The sequence below is a fragment of the Lonchura striata genome, chromosome 1 (genome assembly GCF_050655825.1).
Source record: "Lonchura striata isolate lonStrDom1 chromosome 1, ASM5065582v1, whole genome shotgun sequence".
NCBI lineage: Eukaryota > Metazoa > Chordata > Aves > Passeriformes > Estrildidae > Lonchura > Lonchura striata.
Genome location: NC_140703.1, coordinates 66,627,252 through 66,652,814, shown reverse-complemented (window position 1 = coordinate 66,652,814; position 25,563 = coordinate 66,627,252). Strand labels below are relative to the sequence as shown.

General features: G+C 40.4%; 1 protein-coding gene across 1 annotated transcript in view; it reads right to left on the bottom strand.

Moving 5' to 3' along the window:
- Nucleotides 1-22,367, bottom strand: part of TRPC4 (transient receptor potential cation channel subfamily C member 4) — a 128,966-nt gene extending 106,599 nt beyond the window's left edge. The window contains exons 1-2 of the mRNA XM_021541882.4: nt 22,036-22,367; nt 21,332-21,617 (exon numbers count right to left, since the gene is read on the bottom strand). The gene's annotated coding sequence lies outside the window, so the exon portion shown is untranslated. The remainder of the gene's footprint in view (nt 1-21,331; nt 21,618-22,035) is intronic.
- Between the last annotated feature and the right edge of the window lie 3,196 nt (nt 22,368-25,563).

Below are 25,563 nucleotides of genomic sequence, written 5' to 3'. Positions count from 1 at the left end.
GCATGGCACAAAGAGCCAGAAGAATGAAACACAGATGCCAGCTGTCTTTCTGAGGTTGACACACAAGCAAGACATCTTTGGCCTGAGCGAGTTACCTCAGTGCAGTCTTGTGGGGCAGTGTTCATGAGACTTTCTGGAGAAATGCCAAGGGACAGTGGAACTGAAACACTGCTGGGAACACTACAGAAAACACTCTTTGTTCTCCTCTGCCATCTCTTCATTTGCTTGCACATGGTTGGTATGAATAGGGCCAATGATTTTTTTGTCTAAAATGGCACCTGTGATAAATTAAATTTAGAGGAGGGACATCAGTATGACTATAAATAGTAAACATACTTTCACAAAAACAGTCATACAGACAGAGCTAGAAGACTACCTTTGATTCAGCAAGCACTCCAGCACTTACTTAAATCTCAGTGAGGTTTAATGGGGTTTAACAGTACTCTGAAGACTTTGCCCTACACAGCATTCTAAGTGATGTTGTGAATGCACACAGCATATAAAAGATTGAATGTATTTGGCTTATAGAAGGCTTATAATCTTGCCTGGATTTGTACCATTTTACATGAAGCAAACCTCCAAGGAGATCATTATTTGAGGTAATTTTGTTGGCTACACCTACTTATAAACTTTCTGTTTCATTTCTACATCACACTCTACCCTACACAAGCATCTCAGACTGAATAATCCATTCCAGAATTTAGGTACAAAATTATGTATAAGATGTCAAGAAATGTGCTACATTTTCAGATCTTTGAATGCTAAATGATATAAAATATTTAATAGAGAATTTCTTCCTGTGCATGTGGAGATTTCTTATTTTTGTAAGCCACCATATAAAACCAATTTCTAATGTAAATAAAAGCTAATTTCATCTGAATGCAAGCAGTGAGCACAATTAAAAGAAAATAGATGCGTAGTCAGTGAATCTAACTTTGGCCTCTCTAAAAAAAATTGTGGAATTTTTGAACTTACAGATCACATTACAACATCTTATTTTTTTCCTTTTCCTTAAGACATTCATCCTGAACTATTAAAAGTAAAGGAGCCTCTGAGATCACTGTGTACATAAACTAACTCCCAAGCACCTGTTTAGGAATGAAAAATATGTTTTATTACCAGAAGAATAGTTCATACACCCTTCACCTCCATTCAAAGGGCCAAAAAGCCACAGATACTGCAAAACCAAGTAAAAGAACTCTTGCAAGCAGCTCCACATCACAGAACTTATTCACACTCATATATAGCCACAGATGTTCCTGTGTTGGTGAGAACATGCTTATATAACATGCTTGCAAGAGACTCTTAGGAAGGGGAAAAAATATTTCAGAATTGCTATCCTTCTGTTCAGTTACCTGGTGAGCAAAGCATCGGACTGGAACCCAAGATACCATTGGGTGATACTGGGTGAGTCACATTGCAGTGACTCACAGTATTAGGATTGTGAAACTGATTTTACCTGGGACAAGAGCTGCATACAGAAGAGACATTACTCTCATTTCAGCTGGTAGAAAATATGCCAGTATTGCCCTTGCTGAACTTTGAAGTTGCAGACTGACCTGATTCAAAACTCAAATGGAAGTCAACATTCACAAATTACAAAGCTTTTAGGATGAAGCCATAGGACCTACTTGTATATACATCCAAAATGCACACAAACATTCTGGTCTGGATCAAAAATACTTGTGCTACCTATTAAAAAAAAAACAAAAGGTGAGCTCTAAAAATCATATCTACTGTTATTTATCTAAGTTTGAAGCTTCTGTTCAGCTATGAATGTTTGTGGTCATAGGAGACCACACACTGTGGCCACTTTAGAAGGCAGTATTTTGCTCTGAAACACTGCATACACTGTGTGGTGTTTACATATGCCTCACTACTTTGGGATAAGCCTGGACTTTATCAAAAGAGGGATGACCAGCAGGATGAGGGAGGTGGTTCTGTCCCTTTACTCCGCTCTCCTGAAACCCCACCGTGAGTGCTGCATCCAGCTCTGGGGTCCCCAACACAGGAAAGACACGGATCTGCTGGAGCAGGTCCGGAGCAGGGCTACCAAGACGATCAGAGGGGTGGAGCTCTCTTCTGTGAAGAAAGGCTGAGAGAGCTGAGCTTATTCAGCTTGTAGAAGAGAAGACTTTAGGGTTGACCTTTTTGCAGCCTTCCAGTATTTAAAAGGAGCTTACAAAAAAGCCGGAGAGTGATTTTTTTTTACATGGGTAGATAGCCACAGGACAAGAAGTAATGGCCTTAAATTGCAGGAGGGTAGGTTTAGATCGGGTATTAGGAAGCAATTCTTCACTATGAGGTTGTGAGGCACGGGAAGAGGCTCCTCATAGAAGCTGTGGATGCCCCACCCCTGGATATCTTAAAAAGCCAGGCTTAGATCAACCTGGACTAATAGGAAGGTATCCTGCCCCATGGCAGCAGTGTTGGAACTAGATGATCTTTAAGGTTCCTTCCAAACCAAACCATTCTGTGAATCTATCATTATATGAATTAAATAAAATCATACGGCTATTTTCAAAATTACAGACCAGATGCTCTTATGAAGTGTTTGAAACAATTATGGATATTAAGCAAAAACACTCAGAGATAAACAGATATTGGGAGGTAACTCCATGCAAGAAAAATGCTGGCCTTCTCTAACAATTTTTAATGAAATTAAGCTCTACACAAAATTAATGCCTTCCCCCAGACTACTATTTTTTTTTTTTTTTTAGGAAAAATTAGAAGGTGTGTTCTGTTACTTAGTATCACCTGTGTGAACACCACAGATGTGATTATTTTCACATAAAGATGTGTAAATTTTTAAACTTTTTCTCATTGCAAGCAATCTTCTTTCCGCATATTTAAATATGCCTTGGGCTAAAAGATCTAGAAATTTTGTCCATAAAAAGTAATTGTTTGTTTTAGCTTCTTTAGCTATAAACAACAAGCAATGTAGTACAATTTCTAAAAGTTGGCTTCTTGGTTACACTATCACAACTACTTTGCAATTTTAAGTATTCCTTCTTAAGCAAAAGTGAATAGTATTTATTGCCTATAAATGGCAGCAGTAGCACCACCCACATACTCCAGTGCTTATTATACAGTTCACTGCTGTAAATCTCCTACAGTCTCTGCTTTGGAGGTAGCTCCTGGCAGTATTTCTTATACATATGGTCCTTCAGTTCTTAACTTTTCTGACCACATACCAAAAGCACTACAAAAAGTCCAAATTACAGACTCATGGAAGATGAGATCACTGAGTCCCACCATTAACTCAGCATGGGTTATGACTCTTCCTTTTGGTATTTTCTCTTGTTACTGCCAGCTATATGAAATGTGCAGTCCAACCATACTCATCTGCATTTTTTATGTCCCTTTATAAAGTATGGCAAGTTTTTCCAAGGCAGTAGTTATTATTTACACTTGCAAATGCAAGTCCTATAATGAGAATGAGATACAGACTCCAGTAACATAAGCAGCCCATTTCAGGAAGAATGACTTACTCCACATTCTGCCATTTATGAGTCCTGCTGGTTTTCCTGCCCTGTTCTTCCTTCTTCTCTTCCAGTCATAGCATTAACATTTATGATGAGTATAAACAGACCATACTTGGCAATTCCAATATCTGGATGCCTTATTTGGGAATATATTTCCAATGTCTGCCTTTGGGCTTTGTTCCTTCATTAGATACGCTTCTAGAAGTACTAATGAAGCAGAGAGATCTATTTAGTCTGGCTGATAGGAATTCTCTTTTCCCCTGTTTCTTTATGACTCACTCTTGATTCTCATGCATAAGCTAATAGCTGATATTGATGATCCAAAATATACGTGAAAATACATTTTCATCCCAAGCAGCCTTAACATGAAAAAATGCTTACTTTTAATTTTACACCAATTAATAACTAAAAAAATTTGGACGTCTATTTCTTTATTCATGATCATAAAACTAGATAAGATGTAACCAATCACTGACTGATCCTTCTGTTATAATGTGCTTTTAATAATAACTGCCATTAGAAAATGTGATTCTTCAGGGTAAACAACATCTGCTTTGGACCATTGCAGGCAAGTACAATGGCATCAAGAAGAACAGGAAGAAACTGGTTAATTAAAACTGAGACCTTTCAGTTGGAGAGACATTAAGATGCAATGGAAGACATTCAGGTTTTGAACTAGCATAATGAGTTTAGGGGAGACTACAGACTGTAGGGTTTGCATGACAAGACTTTCATGGGGATGGGGGGAAACCACTGGGGTTGCTTCTGTGAGAAGCTGCCAGAAGCTTCCCTCATGCCAACAGAGTCAGTGCCAGCCAGACCCAAGACGGACCCACTGCTGGCCAAGGCCAGGCCCATCAGTGACAGTGGTAACATCTCTGTGAGAATAGATTTAGGGAGGGGAAGAATTGCTGCACCACAGCAGCTGGACAGAGGAGTGAGAAGCAGAGCCCTGCAGACAACCAAGGTCAGTGAAGAGCAGGGGGAGGAGATGCTCCAGGTGCTGGATCAGAGATGCCCCTGCAGCCAATGGTGCAGACCATGGTGAAGCAGCTGTGCTCCACAGACTTGGGAAGTCCATCAGGGAGCAAGAGATTCACCTGCAGTCCATGGAACAGACCCACACTGGGGCAGATGGATATGCCCAAAGGAGGCTGAGGGAACCTGATGACCTGGGGGAAGCCTGCACAGGAGCAAGTTCCTGGCAGGACCTGTGGTCCCATGAAGACGAGAGCCCACACCTGGAGTAGGTTTCCTGGTAGGACTTGTGACCCTGCAAGGGACCCACACTGGAGCAGCCTTTTCCTGTAGGACTGCACCCCATGGAAGGGACCCATGCTGGGGTAGAACAGGAAGATCTGAAGCCTGGGTAAGCACCCAAATGAACCAATGCAGGCTGAGCCTTTTTTTTTTTTCTGAAAGAGTAATGCAAATGTTTGACATCCCAAGGGTTTGCAGAGTTGTCAAAGGGTGTGATCTATGTCAGTAAGATCAAGATGCTGAGCACTGTGAATGCTGAGCAATCAAGTGAATATTTCAATCCCATATCAAAACATATCAAGAAGAGAATAAGCTTTGCAGTGCAGTTGCTGATCAAAGAACCCAGCAACAATGCAAAATGAAAAACACAAAGTGTTTTTCTATTCTGATTATATAGTGACATGAGATAGATTTTGTGGCATTTCAGAACTACAAGGTTATCATCTCTAATGCTCTGTCACAGAGAAGCACAACAGAATCAAGTAATTTTCGTATTCCTTGTAATTAAAAATCCATTAAAATACAGTGAAACACCTTCATGTTTAATAGTTCCTCAGAGTTTGGAAATATATTGAGCATGGCCTATCTGCCTACTCAGGCTTCCCTCCACTTTGGCTGTTCATATTTAATAACATAGAAAACACCTTTCAGTTCTAAGGAATTGGCATCACCCTTTGGCATGAGCTTTCAAATATTACTCTGGTGAAAATCAGAACTGTTCAAGCCCATGGCTGGGTTATGTTTCTGTCACTGCCAGTTGAGGGGAACTTGATTGTAAATGCATCTCAAGAGTCCTGTAATATAAATTGTAAATTTCTCAGGTAGATGTTAGAAAATGAGATTAAATTATGACTCCTTTTTCCAGAAGACAAACCAGAAAAACAACTGAACAATTAACCTTTTGCTAAAGAATCTCTGATTTATTTTCTTTGGATGCCTTGAAGAGAAACAAGTACACTTGAATTATAAACTTCAAGTCTGAAGAAAAAGAGGGATTTTTATTTTGTGATATGTGTAATTAGAGTGCAAAAACCAAGAAAGAACAGTGGATTCTGCATGGCTCAGTGAGTAGTCTCCCAACTCTTATTTTCAGTATTATATGACTCAGTAAATTCCTATTCTCTTAAATTCTGCAGTTCCACAGCCTGAGATACATTTTTAACAAACTCAGAACAAGTTCAGCTGGGCAGAGACTGTGAAAATTCAAAAGAATTACAAAAGTTCTTCTACAATTTCCACTAGATCCATATGCTACAGTGAGTAATAAGCAGAATTTTAACACATGTACAGGAACTAAAGGACTGATTACTAGCATTAGCAAGCATTTATACAAAATAATGATTCAGGTTTTGCAGCACTGTTTGATTTTCATTTCAATTAGCAGAATAAAAGTTATGCTCTCAGCATTGAAATAGACTGTCATAAACAAAACACAAGACATTTTATAAATCTTCCTTCCTTGTCTATGCATAAATGAGTTATAACCAGTTACATGTCTCAGCTACCTCTGCCAAGCTGGCTTCAGGAAAAGAAAAGAAATACTCTGTAACTCTTCTTTTATAGAAAGGGACAAGGCAAACACTTTGGAGTCATGGTTCCCAAAAGCTGAGATGAATTTTCTCTAATTATCATGCCCATTTCCTGTCAAAGAGAATTTGCTTCACTCATACTAATGCAAACATGTTTGTGTCTGTAGTTTCAGAGTGTCATGCAGGATTGAACATGCACTTCTAGGCTCCTTATCTCAAAAAATGGAGCCAGTAGTACTGGAAAACCGTCAGAAAAGAGCAGCAGAATGATTAAATCTCCAGAAGCAGAATGACTAAATAAGGTACAAATTTTCACTCTGTGAAAGGAGAACAGATGGAAGGTGTAATGCAGGTCTGTGTAATTGTGGGTGTCAAGAAAAGGACAGACATGGATTATTTGTTCATTGGCTTTTCAGGTATGAGATCCAGAGGCAATCAAACAGGCAGTAAGAGTCAAGTTCAAGTAAAAGAAAGTGCTGATGAGACTTCAAGCAATTACTTGAGGAATTCATTGCTGAAGGATTGTGAAGATGCTAAAATTTTCTGTGGTCTACGTAGAAGTTTGGATGACTCGGTGAAACAGAAACCCACAGAGGATTGCAAAACACAGACCCTGCCTAGTACTACAGCAAGTGAAGGCACTCTGTTACTCTACTCCTGCCTATAGATACACTTTTTTTGCCACTGTTAAACAGGGCAAAAAATGCTACAGGGCTTAAAAAAATCTAGATGCAGGCAGTAAGATTCTGACTGTATTCAAATCAGTTGAAAAATTTCCCAAAACATCAACACATCTTATTTTCTTCATTTAAATTATTATCCTCCAGATTGTAATCCACTACATCTTACAAGTTCATTGTGTTACTTTGTACAAGTAATGAGATTTACATATCTGATACACAGGAAATCAACACTTTTTCTAGAGGAAGTACCAAAACAATTTTTACAGAAAAAAAATACAAATTATCAAGATCACTTGACTCTTCAATGGGTAGTCTTTCACTTTTGATTGATTTTATTTGTATAAAAAAAAAAAAAAAAAGAAATAAAAAAAATTATTGTTTACATTGCCTAGCTTCATCAATTTGTTCCAGTACAGTATATTCAATTCCAGGGATTTGTTCTAACTCTTCCTTTGTTTGGAGTCTCTCCTACTTGACTGCCAAGATGCCGTGTAGCTCTTGGTCTGTGTTGCTTCTTATTCAACAGCAAGAGAAAATTAAATATGCTTAAGAATCTTATACCACCCAAATACATGAGTCATTTGATTCTCAAAAGCTGCCAGGACTGCTACAGTTCAGCAATTACATCCACAATACTACATAGCTGACTTTTGGTGTCACTCAGACAGTGTTATTTAAGGCTCCAGTGGTATTATCATATTTTGTTTTCTCTGTGCTTTCCCAGGAAATTTTAAGCACATTCTCATGTCCCCTTTGATTTCTTTCATGTGAAGTCTCCAAAATGGTATAAGATAAAATATTCCATCCTCTACTGCCAACACCCCAGCAAGCCAGTTTGTCCCACTACTCACAGTGTCTCTCAGTCTTGACTGTTGCTAAATATTAAAGGCATTACAACTACTCAGTAGTTTAAGTAATAACATAGTTGAAGTCAATGGCAAAGCAAAATTTAACTTAGCTAGGCAGGCTAGGGGTTAAGGAAATGATAAATAAATTAATTCCTATAGGATTTCTGTTTAAATGTGCCAGATACTGTAGGTCAGAAAACAATGAAGAGTTAACGTGTATAAGCACAACAGTACCACTACACTAGAGGTGCAACAGCTATAATTATTGTATAGCCTAAAAACTACTGTTTCTCAAATTACTAGTACCTCTTTCACTAACTAGCACTAGGAAATTACAGAGAAAGTGATTTTTGTACCTTTTTTGTACCTTTGTGAATCACTGTGATAGAGCTTTACCGTACTATTCAATCTTAAATCTTCTACTTGTAGAGATCCCTTTCCCCTTCAGCAAACCATAGTTTTATCAACTCCTAAAATCTCTTGAAAATCTTTCCAATATTTTTCTATTCCCTGGTGAGCTTCTTCCTAGTCTGTGTGTTTTACTTGAATAGTTTCTTCATTTTTTGTAATTAAACAGCTGTTAAACCTTCTTTCAAACAGGTGTTAATTACTATTGCTTTCTGATGGCATCTGTAATCCAGTTTATATCTTTAATCCTATAGCAACTTCTTTCCTTTTTCTAATATTAAAAAAAAAAGCATCTCTATCCTGAAATAGATATTTTGGATATGTTCTCTCCTTGGTTATTATAGCAAAATTGCATTCATGTTTCTGACCACTACTGAAACCCCATAAGGCAACAGAGGAAAATGGGAAAGATGAGGGTTTCAGTTGCTAGAATTTTTGAAAGTTCAGCCCGCTAATTAGGAACAGATCCATTGTCAGCAGTCCCAAGATAATAAGGTATGATGAATTCAGATATTTTGCTTAATAAAGAACTTTCACAGGTTGTTGCAGTCTCTTGTACACTTGAATAAAGTTATTTACCTGAAGAGGACTATTCAGTTTATTTTTACTGGCATTCAAGGCTTAGACATCTGGTGAAGAAACCCCAATGCCCTCAAGTTTGTCTATCATCCAGCACTAGGACAGACCTTGTATAGTTGGGGGGGTTTGGTACAACACAGAAAATAGCTCCAATTATTAAAAATTAACATATGATCATAAAATAACAAGGAGATAAGCACCAGGCTGTTAAAGGAAAGAACTGTCAAAACACGTCTGAGAAAATCTAACACACAGGCAGTGAAGAAATGAGCTGCTTTATGGACCTCAGCAAACATGAGTGTGGCTCTTCAGAATAGCTGCTACTGGCTTCACTTAAGCCTGTAAGCCTATTTTGTTTGCAGCTTTTGGCCATCTCCATTTCTGACCTGGCAGTCCAAGTAAAATCCTTGCATTTCCTTAATTTAGTCTTGGTAGCACTTAGCACTTATCCTTGTTTGATCAAGGAATTTACCTGTTCCACTGCATAAGTTACCAGCTAGCACTGAAAAGAACAGGATAAATTATCTGCAGATGATAGATATTAATAATCAATGACTCAGAAGAAATTTAACTTTTTTGTGTGACAGTTCTGAAAAACTTTAAACTATTCTTTTAAACTCATGAGATCAAGAATTGAAAAGTAATTTCTATAGACCAATTTGTGACTAACTCAAACATAGTTACCTAGAGAAGTCTAACAGATTCGCTGGCTTTGATCTCTTCATTTCTTTTACACTCAGCCACCGCATGCAGCTACTTCATAGGTCCAGGCAAAAAAAGGGGGAAGCTTACTCAGTGTTTTGTAGACAGGTGAGTGCAGAGATGATCAAAAGGTTTAAGACAAAAAGATGGAATCTTGGTTAGTGTTTCCCGGTTTTACCAACAAAGGAGATACATCAGGGATTTCAAGTTACTGTTTTTCTGAATTAATCAACACAGACCATATCCAGGTGCATGTCCCAGGGCAACTGAATCTGTCAGGCCATTTTCTAAATTGGTTTAGATGATATACACTGCTTACTCTTAAACCCCCTTTTCACTGTGATGGTATCCTCTTCTTCTATTCTCTCAATGGTTCTTGCACTCAGATGAAGGAGATCACAAAACACAATCGGGTCCCAGCTTTCTCCACTGCACTGACTTCTTGTGAAACATCCAGCAGGATCCTGAGGGATCACATCACAGAATCACAAAAAGGTTTGAGTTGGAAGGGATATCAAAGATTATCTAGTTCCAACCCCTCTGCCATGGACAGAGGATGACACTCACTAGATCACGTTGCTCAAAGCCCCATCAGACCTGGACACTTCCAGGGATTGAGCATAGACAGCTTCTCTGGGCTAGATTTTATTTTTATGTTATGCACACCTTGGTCTTTACACTCATAAGCAGGTTTCTGAGGAGGTTTTGAAATTGTGTAACATGAGAGTATTCTCCCTCCTTTCAGATGCTTTCCCTGACAGCTGCCATGTGCAGTTCACCTTAGGATCAGGCAAAAATGTTAGACTTACATGAATCTGATTAATAGATTACTGTGCTTTTAATTGCATTAGCTATATAATTTATACATAAAAATCTACAAATAAATAAAAAAATCCTTCTGGATAATAAACAAAATAAAAGATAAAAGATTAGTCCCAGTCAAGCAGTATGTACTACTAGACTTAGGAAAAAAATTCCTTTATAGGAGCTGTGTCTAAGTTTGCATAGTGTCAGAGCTGTCAGCTCCACAGACAGAAATCACTGACTTTTAAGAAGCCTCCACTTCCTGGGAGTCTCTAAATTCACAAGAAATGTAACTGCCTCTGAACTTTCCATGTCCTGGTAGGTTGCTATTAAGTTAAGAGCTCGTCTCTGTTTGGGGTGGCAAAGAAGCCATACTTGGCCAAAAGCTGGACTCAGTCACTTAGTTTTTAAATCTCATGAATAAGTGCAGAGAGATAAATAATCCCAGGCAACGAGATACTGATATAACTCTGTGTGTGCTTACACAAGATAGACACTTTACTAGGCTATATTAGGCTATATCAGACTGTATTTCTGAACTCTGGGTAGCTCTCCTCTTTCACTTGCCAGAGCAAGTATTAACATTTCATGTGTGTCAGTTACACAATGCACATAAATATTACTTTCTACATGTAAATATACATGTATATGCATATACATACAAAACTGTAAGGACCTATAAATATGAGTATTCTGGCACAGAATACAATTGGAACATCCATAATCTTGGAAATCATTCCATCATAATACAAAGTCTGGTTTCACAGTTGACGTAAGTAGGTAAAATGTTTAACCCATGTTGCCTTATGTTCAGTGAAGTTTATGGGATTTACAGGAAGTATGAATAACAGCTTGAACATACTGAATATATAATAGTGCACTAGAGTTCTGCTTATAGTAGAGACTTCCAAGACTGTTATTTTTTCATTTGATGTTTTATAACCTTGACATAGAAATTGGTTTTTGGCAATTCTATAAAATCCTGTTCAGAACGGCTCCTGAATGTTTCGCAATAGATTAAAAAAGAGGTTTGGTTTAAAAAATTTACATGTCATTCCCTACTTCATTTTCACTCTTAAAGTCAATTTCCCAGCAACAGAAAGATGCAGGAATTCTTATAATCACACACAGTAAGATTTTAGACCTTGCCAACTATAGCAGTTTATTTAAAACAAAGAATCACTGCTTCCCTCCATCAATATTCCATATATATGAGTCTGTAAACTGCAACAGAAAAAGGTATTTAGACAGAGAATGGAGATTTTATATTACACAGGACAGATGCTGGCTGCAACCATGGCAATAATTGCGAACAGATTAATGTTTCAGGACTACATGTTTTCTAAAATACTCAGCAATGAAAAGGTTTTGGATTAGATTCTCCACAACTTGTAATTGCATTGACTGCATTAGAGTGGAAAAGTAAACACAACATATTTTTCGTAAACTGCTAAATTACTGAGAAGAAACAAGAAGCTGCCAGAGCATTATAATTCTCTTGAAACTAAGGGAACAAATTTTCTAAAATTACATCATCTTTACATATGTAGGAGTGATGAGAAGGCACAATTGTTTATTTTATATTTTGTAAAATTTCATGTAAGAGTGGTGTAATTTCAAATTACTTTGATCATTATCACCATCTTAAATTCACTTATAATCTTAATATTTCCCTAAGACCAAAGAGTATGCACAGTTGCAATGTCCGACAAATAAATGCACCAATAAATGAAAAAGCACAAAGCTTTTGGGATTTTAGGAACATTTACAATATGCAAAAGCGGCTGAAAGAGTTTTTGAACATGGCATCTTTGGATACAAAATGACCTTCTTAAATGACGGCTACTTATCTAACAAAAGTATGTCATAAAAGGAGTTTTCTCAGGGAGATATGGTAAAGGAATGGGAGAAATCTTGAACAATGAGTTGAACAGCTGAACAAAAGTCATATATCCAAAGGAGAATGCAAACATGCAAAGAACAAACATCTTTAATGTATTTCTAACACCTGAGAAATTGCTAGAGAGAAGTCGGTTTGCGCATTATTGATATCTGGTTTTGGTGTCATATATAAAATGTTCACCTGAACTTTCAAATTGTACTCTTAAGCCTGGATTAAGGAAAATGTGAAAATGTCTTATACTGAGAAAAGGATGAAGATAATGCTTAACAGGAAGCACCTTCTGAAGATGCTTTCAGCAGAACATCAGAATTTCTTTATGCTTTAATACTTTCTTGAATTGAGGTTAAATTAGAAGGAAGCATCTTAATTTCTAAAATGCATTCCATCATGTGCTGGCCATAAAGCTTTGCTATCATGAATTTGGGTACCATGAGATTGGTTTAGGTAATTTTTATTGTAGGCTTTGTTTTTCAGCAATAGGTTTAAGAGTGTTAAAACAACAGTAAGTAGGCAATTCAGCAGGAAAACACTAATGGAATAAGATGACAAAAATGTCACATTGCCCCAGTACACATCAAACAACTCATCATGTTTCCAAAAGAAAATCAAGCTCTTAAAGGTGTCTATTATCTAATTGTCACTAGGATTATCATGGGGAAGATGAGCATGAGCTGACCTACTTGAGTGTGCTAATGTCTCTCAAGTCATGATCTTCCTTGTCTTTATTTCCTTGATTACTCTGAAAATGCAACACTTACTGTTTTGCCCACTTTTGTTTTGAAATATCAACTTATTTCTATCCTCCTCAAAGTCCCACTCTTGCCCTTGCTAATTTGCCCAAATTCAGCAAACCTTGGTTTTAGCAGAAGCCTGGTTTAGATTATCACTGAGAAGAATCACTAATCAGCAATGATTCTTTCTGAAAATAAGGACCCTGACATGTGGAGTTTGGGTAGTGTAAGACACTATGTCCTACATTACTTGTTTCTTGGGTGTTAATAGCAATGCCCTGAAGAACTTCAAAGGCTCTGAGGACCAACCAGAAGAAGAATTCCTTGAACATATCTCATCACACAGACCAATTGACCCACTCACAGGTACTGCTGGCCCTAATTTCTCCTCAGGGACAGCTGATTGCTTCCTTCCCACAGAACTTGGTGCCAATAAAGCCAAATGAAATCCTCTTCAATCTCAACAAGAGCTCACCTACAACTTCTGGACTTAATGTACTGAGCAAGTGAGTGAAAAATCCAAAGTTAATAAGGGACATGGGTGAATGCACAGGAGCACATCAATTATGGAGACATTGGTAAAACTCCTCACTAAGGGTGCTAAGAAAGGAAACTTGTTTCTTTAACAAAATAAAATGACAAAACAGACAGATCCTATGCACTGGAGAATCTTTTTAACTGTAAAAACCTTTAAAGCTAAACCCTGTCTGAACTTATTCCAAAGGAATTCTTTGGATGGAAAAATGTTCCCACGTGGCTTAAAGCCAGCACAAGCAGTAGCAAAAGGAGGATGGTTTCTAGGAAGTGAATGCACAGGAAGCACAGTGGGCATGAATGAGAAATCCTTCTTTGATCCTTATAAATGAGCCCATCCTTATAAAATCCAGGTTGTGCAGCCAAGCTAGTTCAGTCAGTCAGTGCAGCTCTGAGGGTGGACTAGTGGCCAAGGACTGAAATGCAACCCAGCTCACTGAGCATCCCTTGCTTCCTTCCTCTGTGGGCAAAATCACATTGAAAAGAAGGGAGTTTCAAACTTCTGTTCAGCCTGCTGGGTTTAAGTATTTTGAAAACAGAAAATTTTAAATTACAAAAAAAAAAAAAAAAAGAAAAAAGAAAAACAAAAAGAGTAGTTATGTGGAAGTTTAGTTTTACATAAAGACACTGCAGCAAAATAAATGTAATCATCTCATATTGCATCAGTATTTGGTACAACTGGCCTCAGTGCATAAACAAATACACTCAAAGTTAATATTACTAAGTTAATCATGAATAAGATATTTTTATGTAAGTGGACAGACCAAAATATTATTTTGCAATTGCTCTGTAGGAAGCATGATGCCTTTTATGAGAAAATACAAGAGTAGTTACAAACTAGGAATTAGTGCAAATACCTGGCTATGTCATCAAGTTGAAATATGTCATACCTGTGCCATAGGTACCAGGTTCCTTAACAGATTAAAAAAAAAAATAGTGCAACACAGTCTTCATATTAGATTCTGGAAACTTTATTAATCATTATGTGACACAATAAAGTACTTCAATTTAAAATATGCAAAAAATAAAGCTGAGACACATCTTCACTAAGCCAGGAATCCAAAACAATGACATCAAAGGCTGGTTTGTCATCCCAATCTTCCTTCATTACAAACGGGAAGAAATGCACTCCCTGCAGAGGGCAATTAATTTCCTTCAAGATATGTCACATGAATCACCCTATGAAGTTACCAAGTTCTTTCTAAAGGCTATACAGATGCTGAGGTCTGATGCTACAGTGTCTAGATGAATTCAAAGACAAACAGTTAGTAACAGCCTTTGGAATGACAGTTTTGTAGCTAAAAGGCTTAAGGCAAATTAGACAACTGTTCTGTAGGCAACTTGGATTTGGTTTTATTCATGGCCAAAATTCCTCCTGTAGGGTATCTGCCAGTTAAAGCCACTATGGGGAAAGCACATGTGGTGTTTCAGGCATAAATGCAATACGGAACACACCAAATTTTAAAAACAAACTCACTGTGCCAGCATAAACAAGTCAAGGGATTGACTGCAGCTCTCATAACTTTAAATCATTGCAATCAGAAAGGAATGACCAGTACCTCTCCCAGCCTAAAAAATAAAAAGTTGTCAACATAAACAAATGGAATATTTTTCCTATTTTTCAGTGGAAGATAGGCAGGGATCTATTCAGCAATCAGTGCTGAAGAGCAGCAGAAGGATTGCTTTTCAAGTGTTTAATAATAATGAGCATTTCCACATGAACATCAGTTCAAACTACTTCATCGCTGAGAGGTAATTTCTGCGTTTGGTGGACTAAGGTGGCACTAGCAATGCTGAGAACATTTGAAGAGAGAATCTGTGCTTGCTTTCCCTTGCTCCACAGATACAATGTGCTCTCTCTGGAAAAAAGTCACCTTGCTCTTGGAGGAGGCAGGATGTGAGCCTCCAGAACAGCGTGTTCTTCCTTTGCAAGAGTCCAACTGACACTCCCATTTCCCTTGGCACAACTAGAAGTGTATTTCAGCTACCCAACCCACTCACAAACTCCTAAAAATTTTGACAACAGAATATTTAAATTATATTGCAGACATATATTGTTGTTATGATGTCTGCATCAATATCAGCAAAGTCAACAGGATCTACCACTAAGGTAAGGTTTATCTTGCCTTACTTCAGCTGTGTAAAAAGCTCTGTTGAAATTAAACAACAATCAGAAACAATAAATACCTGGTTTCTTTCCCCTCTATGTCGTTATAAATTGGTTGGATTACTTTGCTCATGGGAGGTTTCTGTCTCTCTCCAGTGACTATATAAAAAATGTAGGTGGTTGGTGTTCACACCTATAATCAAATTTGTGGGACCTAGGTGAAAAAAACCATAGGCCTTCACTGCAAAAAATCCCTTTCTAGAGCTTTTCAAAATTGTCCATTAAAATATTTTTGATTGAAATTAGTATATAGAAATGTACTAGGGGTAATCTTAAATCAGACAGAATATGACTGTTCATCTTCAGCTATAATCCTATTATTCATTCCTTTACTCAAAAGAAGTAAATTGGTCTGGTTTACTTTTTATAATGGAAATGAGAGTAGAAAATCAATGCACAGAATACAATATTTATTGGCAAAGATAAAGTATATGAATTTTTAGAAGAAAAAATATAGAAGACAATACTATTTTCACTAATGTAAATTTGGTACTCTATCTTCTTAGTCCAGTACTCTCTGGCCTGACATCAAACTGCTAATTGGTTAAAGAACATCTGTATGCTAGGGAAGAGTACAGATTTCATCTTCAAATCTTTGATATTCTTCTGATTTAGGGCATGACTAAGGATCACTGGTGAAAGTTTATCCATTAATTTAACAAACACAGGACAGCACTGTTTCTACTACAACTGCTAACCTAATACCCTGATGTGAGTGGGTATTTTAATTAAATGATGGTCAGAAGAAGAAATTTGAATTCTCAGTGAATCTCACAGAGAGTTGACTGCAGGAAGATCCTTACTGGCAGAATGTCTCCATCACTCTAGGAGATGTGAGATGTAAGAAAAAGTGAGGCTCTCATGCCAGGCCAACTTGCCACCATATATTTTGGGCTGGATACAGAGCTGCATTAATGCCCCATTCATGCTTTATGACCTGGGTAAATTATCACCCCCACTACTTAAACATCACTGAGAGAGTTTCTATGTTCTTTGGCAGCAGCTGCCTCTCTCTGACAGACATGACAACCAGACACCTGAGCTGGAAAGTGACAAAAATTTTAGTTATTAAATAGTTATAATTTAAGTAGTTATTATAGAGAGTTTGCATAAGACTCCATGTTTTGAAAAATCCTGTGAAAGGAAACTGGATTGCAGAGGTGGCAGCTGGCTAACTTCCAGAAGATATGAGTTCATGCTATTTACAGATTTTTTAAAAGTTAGTACAGCAGCTTGGAGCATGTGCATGTGTATTCACGGTTTTTTGCAGGTTTTTTAAAATGTACATTTTAGGCTGATTATAGCAACCATTTATCCAGTATCTACTGACCTCTGTGCTTATTCAACCTTTATGAAGTACTACCACAGCATGCTCTGCACAGCTGGGATTCAGCAAATCTATCTTAAGACGGAAGGTTCCTTGCCTTGGCTTTTGCTGCATGGTTAACAAAGAGAGACAGTCACCTGTGGAGGATGCTTGTTCTGTTATAAAAGAGATGACAAAATACAGAGGATGGTTTACTCTCTGCTTCAGCCCTTCTCTTTCCAGGAAAGGAAAAGAGATACTCCAGGTTCACCCTGACAGCTGGAAAACAGGTATTCCATGTCAGTTTAGGGTTATAAAATGTAGCCACAACAGATTAGCCTGCATGCTACAAGATCTGTAAGGAGGCTGGAGTCCTCCTTGGTGCCAACTCTCCATGAACTGTATGCTTTGCCTATCTGGCACAAGGACACGAGGAGTCCGAGGCTGCTTTTGCCTTCATTCTTAGGTGTGAATGCAGGTAGGACGAGCTTTCTGATTCTCTGAGCCAAGGAAGGATGAACTTGTGGTCCTTAACACTGGTATCAGAATCACTCTAAAGAAACAATACCAAAGGAAAAGATCTTGTTTATCATGGAAAACCAATGTATGCTGAGCTAGGACTTGAAGAGCTTAAGGGCACCACCCCATGCCTTGACTGCTTAGGGGCTGTCCATGCACCAGTGGTGGAATGGAGGAATTGCCTCCTGAGGAACAGCTGCTTGATCCTCAGAAGTTTCCAATGATATGTGGGAAGCATCTCCAGAAGAATCCCATAACCTCTTTCCCCGAAAAGTTCAGTGAAAAGTCTTTCTCCATTTACTGTTCCCCTTTCTACCCACTGCAAAATACACCAGATAATAGGATCATAACATTCAAATGGTTCATCTGATATGCACAAGTATGTCAGAAGCTTTTGAGATTAACATATTGAGTACAGACACAGTGACCAAGAAATTGCAGAAACTGTCATGAACTTCAGGGATTAGATTTGACTGGTTCATAATCCTAAACAAACATACAATTCACACATATTTAAGGAAGTTCTGTCCCACTTCAGGCCATACTCGCTGAAGAATTCTTTAGCTGTAAAAAAAAGTAACTTTTATCCAAGGTTCTTTTCAGTTTTTGTCTCACACAAGTCAATATCTAAACTAGAAAGGCAGTTGTAAAAGACTGGAAGAAGTAATTTGAGAATTTAAACCAAAACAGACTTTTGAAGGGAGGAAAAAAAACTCAAATGAAACCAAAACAGCCCACAACTCCGAGAACATGATACAATAGCAAAGTCATTTATTTGTTACTTTCGTCATTGTGGCACACTAAAAACCTTTTTATTCCTTTGAAAAATTCTCTGTACAAAGAAATTGTCTTATTTTTAGTTGCTCCTCTTTTGACAGCCTTAAATTCTACTTTTCTGAAAGGTAATGCCCCTTTGAAGGACTTCTGCATGCGTATCTGTGACAGAAAGATTTAATTTGCTCAGCCTACCCCTGTATTGACTTAACAAAACTAAATTAATATATATTTAGTCAGGAGATTTTTTTTCCAGCAACAAATCACAGTGGACATGAGGATCCTGGCACCATTGTTCCTGGTGTTACACTGACACTATGCTATACTAATTAAAGTAGTATCAGTGTAATAAAGCAAGGGCAAAGTTTGGCTTATCTTTCTCAATTATTCAGGACTTCTAAAACAGATGTTTTTTTGAATTTTGTTTAATCACAAAACATGTTGATGGAAGATTGATTTTACCTTCAACGTTTCTTCAGTAATTAAGAACATTTTATTTGAGAAAGTAACAAGAACATAACCCAATACAACTTAAAACTGAATAGAAAAAGTAATGATAAATCTGACACTCATAAAGCCATTAAATGTCTGAATAGAACAATGCTCCATCTATTTTTATCTGCTTTTTCTTTAAACAGATTATGAGAGTCTTTTCTTCCTGCTTCTATTCTGCCTTTCTGTAAGATAAGTTAAGGTGACTTAGTCATAATTTTCAAAATTAATTCAGTCCCTTTTAACACTGACTACCAGCACTACCAGAGGCAAGCAGAGATGCCACACAGGATATTCCTTGTTGGTTTTGCTATCTCACTCCAGTGAATCAAATCCCAGAAAAAGCTGACAGATTAAACAGTGTACTGGTAGGGAGACAGGTCTCAGGTCTTTGGACATGCACATTCTTCCTTGCCAATTAACTCAGGCAATAAACACACACACACACACATACAAAGGTGAAAGCTAATCCCTAAACTGTTGTCTCTACGTGTATCCTTCAATATATACTTGGTGGTCTCTCCATGCTGAAGAAATGCAAGCCCACTGTCACCAAGAGCAGAACCACACTGGTCAGGACCCAACATTTTCAGTAGATAAGCAAAGATATCTCAAAAAGAGAATCAAAATCATACCAGATCTGTAGTGACCTCAATTTCACTTAAATTTCAGCTAGCAGTATTTGCCTCTAAATAGCATGAGATAAGAAGAAATGGATTTTTTTTTCTGGAGCTATTTTAAGGGCAATGACTGCTATACATAGAGTCAGAGTAAGTGGCTGAAGTTAAATTTAAAAGACAGACATATTTTTGTTTTCCTGTTTCCAAATAGAGTCTCATCTGTTCCTAAGTCAGAATAACAGAAGAAAAAAGAGAAAAAAAAAAAAAAACAAAAAACACAGTAAATAATGCCATCCTCCTGCAAACAAGACTAAGGCCTTTCAGTGTAGAAGGCAACACTAAAGGAAAACTATGTCTGGCTTCAGCTATTTTGACACTGAAGGATAAAGCTTATTTCTGAGTCTTGTCTAAAAAACGGGCATGAATTCAGGTCTTCCAGAATTTCTGCTATTCTAGAACAGGTCTAATGCACTCTCACTGGTGCCTGGCTTCCCTAACTGTACACAAAACTACTGCTTAAGTGAATGAGGTTAATTTATAGAAAATTCAGTATGCTTGCACAGAAAACCTTGCTAAGCTATCCAGGTGTGGGCTTTGAAGCAAGTAACGTAAACACTGAAATGTTCCATGTCACTGCAATATAATCAAAATTGAAATTTCAAGGAAACTGGACTTAAAGGTACTGTAATATTGGTATTTAGTGTATAGAACTTATACTGTTTCCCACTCTGTCTATTCTGCATTCTAAAGAAAATCTCTACATGCATTGTTTCTTATAACAACCTATTTCTCAGATGAAACAAACATACATCTCTGTTACCTATTCTTTTTTTCTTTTTTTTTGCTTCTGGACTACTCATTCTCTGTTAACAGAAACACATAATAGAAGTTGGTTTTATTTACTTACACCTGAAAGGTGTTGTAATGTTGGAAGAGCCATCTCACAAGTCATACATAGAGAAATCTAAAATTTGGTTGCCATGCTAACAGGAAGTCACTCAACTAAGTCCAGTAAAACAAAAGTGCATAAAAGATGCTTTCTGGTAAAAACAGAGAAATATTCGATTAACGAGTCTGTAGGTTTTGACAACTGTAGCCACAACTACAGTTGTGTGCCTCGGGTGTGCTGAGTTTCTGTCGTCATTTAAACCTCCAGAGCATCAGCCGCTTCTTCCCAACAGGACCACAGCTTCTCTCCCATCACCTCAGGCGTCAGGGCCTTGCCGTGTAAACCCCACATGGGGATGAACCCTCCAGTCCCTTCCTCTGCTCCAGGCGCCATCCCACGCCCCACTTCACCCTGCTCTAATGCTGCCGCCTGCACCTCGCCGTCCTCCAGGTCCCTGCTGGGGGCTTCCCTGGAGGACTCCCGCCTCTCCTGGAGGGTTCCTGCGGCCTGGCCGGCGGCGAGCGAGGTCCCCGCGGGGAGAGGCGCCTGCGGGGACATCGCAGCTGCGGCCGCCACTAACGTGGGGACCAGGGGCGCTCCGTGGCGCGGCTCCCGCACCCACCCGTGTGCGTGACATGTGCACTCCCGTCTGGCGCTGCCGGCGGCCGCGGCGCTCTCAGCCCGGCAGGGCCGGCAGCAGCCGCGGGGGCGAGGGCGGAGCGGGTGCGGAGCGCGGGTGGCGGACGCGGAGCCTCCTCCTGCCCCGCGGAGCGGCCCCCGCCGCTCCCTCCGGCCCCGGGGCGCTCCGCTGCGCTGCAGGTGTCACCCAGCGACCGAAGGATGCCGCTCCCCGCGGCAGCGGCTGCCAGGGAAAAATACGTTTATTACATACAAGAGGAAAGGAAGAGATGCTAATACGCCTCTGGACTATCACCAAAGGCCAAGGGCTTGCACGATGTCGCTTTAGGCTGCTTTTGGCTGCTTTTGTCGGCGCAAAAAGTTACCTTAGACAGTCATAGCCTCTTCTTTTTTTGCAGAGGGTCAAAAAGGTAATCAAAGGCTCAGAAAGAGGACAGATCAAAGCTGACGAGAACTTACTTGGTTTAGGTGCTTGCGTTGACAGCCGGCATTTTCCGACAGCAGTTTTAACAGGTCACATTTTCCCATGGAAGTTGTACCCTTTTCAATCCCGTTTGCAAATTAAATCCCTTCACAACGTGTTTGTTTTGTTTCACTGGCTGCCGTCCGTCTCAGGCACTATCCACATTTTTTACTTTATTTTCTCCATGTTTGCCGCACATGCAGGCACTCTCGGACGCACGCCACGAGTCAGCGGGTGCCCATCACCTCCGGCCGGGGGGACCGCGCCTGCCGCCGGGTTCCGCTGCAACAGATGAGAGGCAGGTTCTTCCCCGGTTGCTTAGCACGGCGTCTCCTTGTTCCCCCGGGAAGCCTCATGCCGGCTGCAAAAAGTAACAGCTCCGCCCGACGCGGCGGTCCCCACCGGAGCGCGGGCTGCGCGGCGCGGGGAGGGAGCGAAGACACCCCAATGCCGGCGGAAGGAGCGCGGACGGGCACACGCGGGTTTCTCCGCGCTCGCCGCCGCGCTCTCTCCTGAGCCGGCCGCAGCCTGTGCCTCGGCGGGCGCCGTCCCGCCGCCCCCCGCCCGCCCGGCCGCCGCCCCCGCCGCGCTGCCCCCGCGCCCGCGCCGCTCCCGCGCCCGCCCGCGCCCCCCCGCGGCCGCGCCGGCTCCGCGGGGCTCCGCGCAGGCAGAGGCCGCCGGGGCGCTCCGCGGTGCTCACCGGCTGCAGCCCCGGGCGCGGGGAGGAGCGAGAAGGCGCCCGCCGAGCGCTGGAGCGGGGCTCGTCGGCGAGCCGAGGACGCGCGCCGCTCGGGACCGCTCGGAGGCAGACGCACCAAGGAGCAACCTGGACTCCGCAGAAAGTTCGCCGTCACATCGCTCCGCATTTGGGAAAGGCCTGACCCGCTCCATGCAGCCGCGGTGGGGCTCTGTGAGTCCGCCTCCGCGGGGGCCTCGCCCGGCGCGCTCCGAGCCCGAAGCCGAGGTTCGGTCCAGGTAGCTCGCCCGACGCGCCTTCCCGAGGCGCAGCGAAGGCTCTGCCCTGGGTGCGCTGCTCGGCGCAGCCTCCAGCCGGGTGGTCCTTGCCCCTGCGCCGCCCCAGTCTCGCCCGGTGCCCCTGGGTCAGCCCGGTCCGGATGTTGCCGGGACCGAGCCGTAACCAGGATTGGTAATAGAGGAGCAGAGGGAATGAGGCTGCTCAGCCCCCAGTTCATCGCTTTACTTTTCCTTTCCCTAAAAAATTGTGACAGAACGTAAATGCACGAGCTTAGAAATGGTAGGAAAAAGATTCAATGTGCAGAGACATAGATGCATAACAGAACATCCATGTCTTTGCTGAGTTTTGTTTGTTTGTTTGGGGTAATATAATAATAATACAAAACAACAACAATAAAAATAATAATCATTTGAGGTCTGTTTGGACTCAGCCCCGCGTTGGGGTCTGGACGCGATGCGCGCAGAGGGCCACCTGTAACCATGTGCAGAGCATGCCCGGGTGAACGTCCCTCAACTCCGGCCCACTCCTGCCCCCTGGGAGGCTGGCCCCCGCCTGGCACCGCCGGGCAGCATGCCACCGGTTTCGCGCTTTGCCCGTCTCTTTGGATGAATAGCTTCCACCTGGGGGCTTCGAGAGAGAAGCGGGGTGAAATAAGCCCAGGGCAGCACCGGGCGGGACCGAGTCTCAGCAGTGTCACGCAGGCAGCCCAGCCGCCAGCAGCCCCTTTGCTTCCTGCACCGCCGGGACGGGAGAGCCCCTCGAGATGGGTTTCACCTGCCTCCCTGGATCACACCGAGGAGTGAAGCGCTTGCCAAAGCAGCAAGTGCTTCATTCAATTCACTACAGCAAATGTGAAGGAGGTGGCAGGCATAGCACACTCAAAGGCAACTGTGAGAACGGGCACCAGACCACCAGATCTCCACGGGCAGCAGAGGTGATGCAATTAATCTGCATTAAGATGTGCAGTGAAAATGCCGGATGGAGTCTGCTCTGGGACTTCCACGGTTGCAGCATCAAGTCTATGCATTGGGCTGCTGTGTGAACCACTGGCATACTTATTTTAATGCCCCAAGTTAGGCATTGCTGGGATTTCAACAGAAACACACTGCCTTCAGGGACCTGCTCAGAAAGCAGCCTCATCGCACTGAGCAGTGTGCAGTATAGACAGTACAGGTCTCTGCAGGTCTCTCCCTAAGAGATGTCAGTGGAACATGTGAGATCAACTCGTATCAGTTCAAATACAGATCAAATACCAAAAGCAGCTGCTTGGAAAGTTGAGCCAGTCATTTCAGTGAGCACACATACATGTATGCAAATGTTTGTGTAGACCCATACATGCACATCCACACAAAGCAAGGAGACAGACCTGGGTAAATGCACATTGGAGGCCAGAGAGCCTGCAATGGCTGCTCCATCAGATTTGATTTGAATTGGCAATGTAAGCACATCAAAATATTATTGGAACATTTGTACCTCTCGTGCAGGCTACCAACAGCACTAGTATTGCTCTGTGTTGCTACAGATTGGAAGTGTAATCACACTTACTTTCAGCGGCATTTCCCAGAGCAGAGTGCCTTTTCCCCCATATATTTGCTTATTAGATCATGAGAAGCCAACTTCTGTTTTGAGTGTTATATTTAATTTTTCACAAGCAAATACCTCTATAATTAACAGTATTCCCTGTGCCTTTTTATGCATATTGTGACATTTCTACTCTGCAGGGGTGAGCACAACATGGCACTATCAATGTGGTTTACGTTTTCTGGCATTTTACATATCATAACCCATTAGCAGTCTCCCATGGGTCTTCCCAAGCTTATAATTACTTATTAAACTAATGTTCAGATAAAATCTCTGTGGTATTCCTCAGAGTAAATTAAGTAAACAGAATTTTACCTCTGTTTCAGGACAGTGGAGTCAGGATCCTTGCAACATTTTGAGTGTGTGTTAGTATGTTTTATTCCTAACATGTAGCTAGCTGCCAAATGTTTCTCAGCAGTAAATACTGTGGACAGGAGAGAGAAGGGGAAAAATTAAACATTCTGAGAAACCTGTATCATGTTCTAGGGGTTTTCAGGTTTTAGGGGTGATAAACAGCATGATTAGGCCTTCCGTTAATCTGTTCATAGTGTCACACCAAAATAAGTTCTCCTTAGGACCTTCTCCATTTCTACCTCCCATGTTACATCCTCCTTCTCAGAACACCTACTGGCATATGCCCAGGTGTTGATCATTTTTAATTCAGCCAAATCTTATGTATCCAAAAAGCCAACCAGATTGTAATTTTCCCTTCTCTCTGCAGTTTGTGCAAATATCACTAGGATAGACCTCTTGGTTTTATTTCATGAACAGGAAAACACAAGATATAAAATACATCTTTAAAAACAGGATAGAGTTGGAGCATTTAGGAAATATTAATTGATTTCACCTTCTAATATTAGTGGGTACAGGTACGAGCAACTGCAGCAGCTGTGATTTAGTACAACTTTACCCAAATCAAGTAAGCTGACTTGGCTCATTACCTTTAAAGAAGAAAGGAAGGAGCAATGCAGAACTTTCAACTATATTTGCTCATTCAATACAGGGTAAAGGTGCAATAATATTTTATGCAATATTTTATGTTCACTTTCCTTATGTGCTACTTAAAACTTTTCTTACTAGCATGGACATTTAAGAGATTATGAAATTTTCTCCAAGATGGAGATTTATATGTGTAAGAAAGAAACTTATACTGATTATTTAAAATAATTTTATTCCATTTATTTAAAAAATTGTATTATTTTTATAAGTTTGGAATAAGGGAGAAATATTTTTCCAGACTTCTTATTATTTTAATTTAATTTTAAATACACTTCTACCAAGCTATTGCTCATTAGCAATGATGTGTATTCACACAGTACAATAGTGTCTCTTGTGCAGTTTATATTTCTTTTTTCTATGTTTGTTTTGGAGACTACACTTGTACACAGAATAAGTCTTATATTTTTTTCTCTGTATTAATCTAATTCATGAACTCTGTAGCAAGTTAATTTCATTAATTCTATTGTTATAGACCTTGCAGTTCTCCCAGACAGAACTCTGCAAGCGGCAAATGGTTCTTGCCAGCCCACACCAAGCATTCCATACTATTAAGTCTTTCCTTCCACATAACTCAGTGTATTACCATTTATGTACTTAAATACCATTAGACAAAACTCAGGTTTCTGAGACTCGAAAAAGAGAGATTCTGTTTATTGACTGATGGAAGAATGT